Source organism: Octodon degus, unplaced genomic scaffold, assembly GCF_000260255.1.
Source record: "Octodon degus isolate 3935 unplaced genomic scaffold, OctDeg1.0 scaffold00750, whole genome shotgun sequence".
NCBI lineage: Eukaryota > Metazoa > Chordata > Mammalia > Rodentia > Octodontidae > Octodon > Octodon degus.
In genome coordinates this window covers 2,631-10,848 of record NW_004525326.1, presented here as the reverse complement: position 1 = coordinate 10,848, position 8,218 = coordinate 2,631, and the positions used below count along the sequence as shown (strand labels likewise).

The window sequence follows — 8,218 nt, the reverse complement described above, 5'->3', positions numbered from 1 at the left end:
CTGGCCACACACACAAAATAAATAAATAAATAAAATAATTATTAAAAAAAAAAAGAAAATTAATGAAAGCCTGGTTACATTTGAAAACTTAATAAATTTCTGTTAGAATTCAAATTTTACTTATCATTATACTTTCTTTATTTTTCTTGAATCAATATCCAAATAAACCGCACACATTACAGTTTCTAGAGCAGACTATTTCTCCTTTTTAATTTCTTTAAGTGACAATAGAAATACAGGGTGGGGCAAGGGAGATGGCTCAGTGGAATAAGCGCTTCCCTGGCAAGCGCAAGGACCTGAGTTCAATCCCCGGTTCCACCAAAAAAAAAAAAAAAGAAAGAAAGAAATACAGGGTGGAGGCTGTAAGTAAATTGTAGAAGGCTTACCTAGCATGAACAAAGCCATGGGACTGATCTCCAGCACTGGAAAGCCAAATAAAAACAAAGACAGTACAAATATAGAGGAATAAATATTGTGGAGTGTGCATAACAGCACATAACATGTGACTTGGGTAAGTGTGCACTTCATCAAGTGACGGCATCGCTGGTTTCTCAAAGAACTGCTGTTGTCCCGCAGTGGAGATTGAGCTGTCATGGTGCTGTTCGTAATGCTTCTGTATACCTTGCCCCAGCCACCTGGCTTCAGGGACGGTCCTAACCTGGAAAGACATGAAGGGGAAGCACCTGAATTTTGTCCATGGAGCGTGATTTCTGCAGAGTGAACTTTGAACATCTGGTCTGAAATTGGGGGGAGGGGCAGTTGGAACTTACTGGGCAGTAAGGGAGATCTGAGGTGTCTCCACAGCACATTTTCTTGCTTTGTCAGGTCTGGGTCACCCACAGCAGATCCCATGATGTTCACTGTTTGCAAAGACTGAATGTGTGGGTTCTGACAGTTCCATAGGCTTCATGCATACAGAACTCATGCTAGTACCCTGATGGAGTCACAATGAAAGTCTGGAGATAAACAGGGCTCCAACAGTAACTCTGTGTGTGTGTGTGTGTGTGTGTGTGTGTGTGTGTGTGATCAGGCAGGCTGACTGGCTCTGTCTCCACCCATATATCAACACAAAGTGATATTTAATATTGGAGTTTCAGTTAAACATTTTATTTTATCCCCATAATTTTATTGAGAAATAAATAGCAATGAGAGTTTCAAACCAAATTGGTAGGACAGTTTCAATATTAACACATTGCATACATTCTTCTTAGTGGTTAATTGCTGTACAAGATGCGGACATGATATCCTATTTACAAACACTATTAGAACAAATCCCTCTATTAAGAGACTGTAACTATATATCTATCCTAACCATTTTTTTAACATTTATTTATTTGTGTGTGTGTGTGTGTGTGTGTGTGTGTGTGTGGCCAGCTCAGCCCACCAGGGGGCGGGGCTGGCTGGCATGTGGTGCTGGGGGTTCAAACCGCGGTCCCTGTGCTTTGCCAAGCTTGTTCCAAGTAGGTGCTTTAGACCACTGAGCCATCTCACCAGCCCCTATCCTAACCATTTTGAATACACAGATACAAAATGGACATTCATCTGTATCCCTTTTTTTGTTTAGTTCCATTATTTGAGTATTATAGGTGTGTTAACTCAGCAAAATACTCTAAAAGAGGGATTTACTTCTTATACTTCATTGTTATACTTTTCTGCTGGATGGTTAAGAACAAGATAAAGCAAGACCTATGCAACCTCAGTTAAACATTTTAGTAAAGTCACATTAAGAATGCCACATAAGACACTATGGCATGGTGGCACACACATGTAATCCCAAAATTTGGAGGCTGAGGCAGGAGGATCGCTGTGTGTTCAAGGCCAACCTGGGTTTCGTAGTGAACTCAAGGCCAGCCTGAACTACATAGTGAGACCCTGTCTCATAAAAAAGACACCAAGCTAGTGAAGAGGAGTTCCTTGGGAATAGCTCATTAGCTCTGCACACAGGAAGCGCCCCTCATGCACTGAGCTGCTGTGATTTCAGAGGCAGTGGGGTTGATGCAGCCCTGAGCCTTGGGGGTGAGGCAGCAGCAAATTCCAGGATGGTAGCACAGCAGCTGTGCTAGGTAAGCTTTTGGTGATAGGCCTGTGCTGCTGCTGCTGCTGCTTGGAATCTTCTTCCACCCGTTCCCTCTTCTGCCACCCAGGTCTCCTATTGTCCCTGTTGCACTCAGTTCACTTGAGCCCACAGTGTTGCTTCCTGCTGCCAGGTGCCTGGGACCCTATTTACCTTACAGCCTTAGGAAATGCTTTTATGTCTAGCTTGATCTCTCTCTCTCTCTCTCTCTCTCTCTCTCTCTCTTTCTCTCTCTCTCTCTCTCTCTCGTTCTTTTTTTTAAAGAAAACAGTAATAAATCTTTATTGAGATTTTTTAAACAAAATAATGGGAAAAAACCCCACATGTAAACAATAAAATTAAATAAAGTTAGATGGCATTATTATGTACATTCAAGAATGGAAACATGTTCTGGGTAAACGCTCCATAACCCAGTACCATGCTTTTCACCCCTCGCTCCTCAGGGCAATCAGGAATTACGTAAGACTATCAATACTAAATCTCAAGTTTTAAAGATTAAAACAAGTCTATGAATTCTCAACTAAATAGCTTAGTTTTTATCCCCACCTATCAATTTGTATGTTACATGTAAACTTGTCTTAAAACATATTTAACTTGGTCAGCATTAGTCCACAATGTCCACCATCCCAAACAAGCAGGTACAGGTGTTTTATTTCCTCCAAGGTTCTTATGATAGAATGTTTTAGAACTCGTGTCACAGCAGCATCATCTTTCAAAGCTAGCCTAATTCTAAGTTTTATTTCTCGCTAATGTAGCACTCCATTTTCATCTTCCCCTCTCTCTATATAAAATGCCGTATTTTACTTAAAATATACTGTGGACACAGTAATACACATTTAGCCAGTAATTTCTGACAAAACTGTAGTTTATTTACCAAAAAGAGTTAAACTTTTATTTTAAAAATTTAGGTCACGTATTGTCATAGCGGTAGGAATCAAAAATAATGACTTAACTGAGAGTTCAGCACATGAATACAAGTCTAAAGTGAACAGAAATTAAGCTGTAGTTTGCATGGAGAAAAATTTCAGTTCTTGGATGATCAAGATAGTTTCATTATAATAAATGTCATTAATTCAGCTTTTTTGCTAATTATATTCAATTCACTTCAATATGATGTACAAATAGCCCAAATAATGGTTGCAAGTGATCTCAATTTTTGTTCAAAACTAATTCTTTTCTGCCAGTTAAAGTAATTTAAATACGTGTACAAAATATTTGCGCTGCGTAAGGCATGTGCCAAGTATATTCTGAAAGGTAATAACTTACCAACTAGAATGTTCTCCCAAAGGGAAAAAACAACAAAAAGAAATGCAAATGACACTTTTAAGATAGATGTTTAAATAGCACTCTTAGATCATTTAAAAATAATTTGACAGCCGAACTGCCTATGGTCATAAAACATAATTGTTTACAAAGCCTAAGCAACAGATACAGAATTAGTAATACACTTTTATTATTTTTACAAGTCTTTTCAAAGCTGGGGCTTAGTGGCATCTAAGAGGAATTTTGTATTCAAGGTGAAATGATTCAGAACATGAACTGACAATGAGTAATAGATATAATTTCTCTAGGCCATGCAGAAGTCAACTTGTTATACATCACACTCCTAAATAGTTCTAATTAAAATTCAAACCATTTACATCTTTATATCATTGTCATTCTTTGGCAAAAGATTCAAAATAGCCATGGGATAGGAAACAACTCTTCACTTATGTTCTTCATTTTTCAAAATAAATGTGTTTTGTAAAAGAAATCTGCATCGTGCTTCCTTTATCCTACATAATTGTAAGTAAGGAAAAATACAACTTTTTTTGCCTAATCTACTCCTAAGCCTTTGAGTTGCCATTCAATCTCTTCATCGGAAATTGAAGCCTTTGAAGCAGAGGCAGATGGTAAGCCTTGGGCAGCTGACAAAGCTTTGGCCATCTTTCCAGAGATTTCAATTCCAATTTCATCAAGAACTTGATTTACAATATCTCGGCTTTCTTCTTCATCGTCAGAGCCATCAAAAATGTCATCAAGTGTGTCACTGATCGTCTCTTCAGTCATTTCCATTTTCATGTTTTCTTTCTGGAAATTCTGCATTGTTTATAACATCTTTTGTGGGTACATCTTCTTGTTCACTGCCTGCATTGTCTTTGCTGTGGTAGACATGGCTCCAGCCATCTTCATCTGAGAATTCATCACCTTTGTTTGTGTAGACATAGAAGTCACTTTTGAACTTACTGCAAAAGTTCTTGTTTTCTGTTTCCGTAGATGTACAAGCTATTTGGCTAGAACCCTACAAGCTTTTTTATTATCTGGTTGTTTCTTACTCTATAGACTTCTAGTAAATATTATCTTTCAAATGTGTGATAGCCCTCAATAAAAATTTCTCTGCCCAGTCCAACCTCGATCTCTCATTATTCTGGTGCTGTTCATTTCATCTGTAACACTGAGCACAGTATTACAATGTAGGGACAGTTAGAGGGAGATGTAGGAAAGGATATAAGTTTTGACCTGCATGGGTGATGGTTATAGAAATGACTGCATATTTATTTCACACTATGTACTTGAGAAAGCTGCCTTTTGTCAAATCTCTGCATGTATTTATAGTGTACTCGTAGACCCACAACCCTTCGCTCACTCCATGAACAAAAGCGAAGATCCTGGTTGACCCAGATTATCCCAATCAGTGAAAGTCATTCTTAGGAACCAGCTTACCTCTGGCAGCGTGAGTACAGTGGTTGCCTCACCTGCTCAGGCCCTCTACCTCACAATATGCCCCTGCTGTGTGGTAGCTTCTCTATTGAATTTGCCAAATCATAAATAAACTTCTGCTACCAAAAGAGCATTGTGGTTCCTTGCCAAGAACAACTCTTGAGAAATCACAAGCAGTAACGGTTGTCCAAGGATGTGGCTTGGACAGGAGCGGTGGTGGCTACTAGTAGCAGGGAAGATAATGATGAGTCATGGGGTTAAATTGTGCTGGGTAGGGGCATTTGGGTGGCCTCGAGTAGGCCTAGGATTGTGGTGGCCATATTCCTTCAGAGATGACCATAAGAAGTGACACCTGTGAGGAAAAGGTCCACACATGTCCGTCCACATGAATGCCTTAGCCTCACATATTTTCCTTCTGGATATCTATACAAAAGTACAAAATTCAGTCTAGCCATTACACCCTTCTCTCTCTTTTGGAAAGAAACTTTCTTTCCTCCAATATATTCTACTCTTAAGCTCCGTTGATCCTGAAATTCATTCTTTGATTTTAGAGAACGAACGTGACCCGTATATTCAAGTTGGGAGTTTCTTTCCCCTATATCACGGGGACCTCTTCTATCTCTCTTAGATGTAAGCTTTCTTTCCTCAGTAAACAGGTTCTGCTCTTTAAAAAAAAAAAAAAAAAAGAAAAGAAAGAAAGAAAAAGGCACGTTGTGGGCTCTGAAATCAGTCTGCTGCGAATCTATGCTCCCTACATTGCCCATGGTGGCTGCACGGGAACCAGGGGCTACTCTGAGCCCCTCATTTGCTTGGAAATCACGGCAGCTCAGAGCCCTGGGCCCCTGCCCTCTGCCACACCCGGGAACCATACAGCATTCTCAGCTCCCTAGCGCTGGCTCCCAGAGCCCAGCCACCCACGCCCATGGCCTCCTTCATGCTCTCTGCTGCCCCAGCCCTGCCTGTCCTCTTCTCGGACCAGGGATCTGCAGGGAGCTGGTGCCTCTCTGCGGGTTGCTTCCCACGCATGGCCCCAGCCCGTCTCCCGCCTGATCAGCGGCCCCCCTGACTCTTGCAGCTCAGGCCTCGCATCTGGAGCAGGCAAATGCAGCTTGGTGCGAAAGCTCTCTTCCTGTGTTATTTAACTTATGGAGTGTTTGCTTTTCTTTCATTACTCTTTTGCAGAGTATTGCTATTATGTAACTGTAATGTCTTCATTTACACAATATTGTGCTCTTTGGGGAGCATATATTCATTTGAGAAAATCATGACTATGAAGCTTACTGACTCATTCCCAAATATTGACCTGTTAAACAACCAATCTTCTGTCCACTCCACTTTGTCCTGTCCCGGCCTGTATTCATGATGTTTTCTTGACTCCGGGGATCAGTTCTTGTGGGTTCGTAATCAATGTAGGAATCCAAGTAGCCAGTTAAAAATCTGAAGACCGTCAGGCTAGACACCTGTTGCAAAGTCTCAGGGAGCAGTGCTGTCCAGAGGACGCGGGGAGTACATAAAGAGCCCGCTTGTCTAACAGAATGAACGTGCATCCTGCTTCTCAAAGAGATTTTTCTCTTGCTATACATCTGGCTACTTTTCTTTCTGTGACTGGTTAGGGTCAGAGCTTTCTCAAGGTATATTTCCTCCATAGGGTTACTTGTTTCACACGTAGGCCTGTTTTTACAACCCTGGGGTCCGCTAAAGTTTACCATGGCAATACTTAAGCTAGGAGTCCGGGTTTAGGCCATCACAGTTCCTCCATAGAATACTGACCATGGAACATTCGGGGCACACAAGTGGCCCCATTTTCAGGAAGACTGAGCTAAATCCATTAACAAACAGGTGCAGCGTTGAAAAGCCAGAAGTAAACTGCTTAAGTTCAATTACTGTTAGGCAAGGTGAGGTTGCCATCGTAGGAAACAGACTTGTCCACAGGTTCCTGGCTTAAACTCTGCGCTTGAGCGCTATCCACGCAGGCACGCAGGCACGCAGGCACGCAGGCACGCAGGCACGCAGGCACGCAGGCACGCAGGCACGCAGGCACGCAGGCACGCAGGAGTTCACGTCTCATTTTTGGCTCGAAGGGCGGACAGTGGAGCAGCAGCCAATCAGCGATGAAGAGGCGGGCTGTACGAACTGTCCAATCAGATCGGCCAACTAGAAGGGCTCTTCCGCTATCATGGCGCCAAAGTTTGTGCTTGGAGGGTAGTGCAGAGAGCCCGGCGCCTTCGGTGTCTAAGCCACCTTCTGTGACTTCTGCTGGCTGCACGCTGCGTGGGAAGGACTCCGTGACACCTTGAAGCCACGAAATGGTGAGGCAGTGGGGGAAGTTAGGGGTGGGTTGGAGGCGGGAAGAGGTCTGAAGGCAGTGGCCTGAGCCAGCTACAAGGAACTACAGTCTCCCTGCTCAGCCCCAGACCCTGAAGCTCTGCTGGTCTTTGGTACTTCGGGACCTTTTCCCCTGTGCTGGATCCGATTACTTCCAGGTTCCTTTGGGTCGCCCGAGGAACAGCTTCATCTACACCCATCTGGGGAGAGCGGGGTGGGAGGTGTTGGCGAGACCCAGGTTCAGGTAGGGGTGAAGTTGTGGTGTGCTGGGTCCCTGGTCTCCTTCGTTTTGGTAGCAGACCTACAGGTTCCGGTTATAAATGTTTGTGGTGCAGGGTCTCATAACCCATCCCTACAGGTCTCTGCCTTTTTGTATTCACGGTGAGCCCTAGATTTCCAGTATTTCTTCGTATTGCTCAAGTCATAGTATGTGTTGCTGTGGGCTATGAGAACCCAAAGAAGGGTTTAACATTGAGGGTGCTGTGACTCGGGGTTGCAGTTCTTGCCAAGCATGCAGTGAAATCCTCCGTGTGATACTCAGCGACCCCCAGAGCTACACGACCTTAGTAATTTATGTCAGACCCCTGCGCACAGTGATAAAGAACAGGGCTCATGGCCTCACCACATCGTGGAGTAAGGTTATGAACCAAAAAGAGGCTGCTGGGGAATTTTTTTTGGTTGGGAATACAAAGAGCGTGGCCATGTGGCTGCTCAATCCAGAGCAGATTATTGATAAGCGGAGCACAGTGAACTGCTCAGGTGTTTAATGGCCACCTATCACAAGTAACTCTCTGTTTGGGATTACCATTTGGAGCTCAGGTTCTTGAGCCCTTTCTCTTACTGTGCAAGTTTTGAAGAAAACCGGCTTGTTAGAGAAACACTGCTTATTTTGCCTTTTAAATTCCTGGAAACCGGGGAGCTTAGTAGGGAGTGGCTGCATTCTGTGTTGCCTGAGAAAGTTCATTCTGCGGCCTCCGTCTGCAGTTCACAGTTCTTACCTGTATGACTTATTTCCCACCTCTTACCTACGACCATTTTTCCCTAGCTAGGTGTGTTAGTCCTAAGGTAGCTAATAAAATATTCTTTACATTAGACTATTTAAGTGAGACGTACCGGACA

At 43.0% G+C, this 8,218-nt stretch overlaps 1 pseudogene; it reads right to left on the bottom strand.

Moving 5' to 3' along the window:
• Positions 1-3,690: 3,690 nt before the first annotated feature.
• LOC101588231 lies at positions 3,691-4,390 on the bottom strand (annotated as a pseudogene).
• Between the last annotated feature and the right edge of the window lie 3,828 nt (positions 4,391-8,218).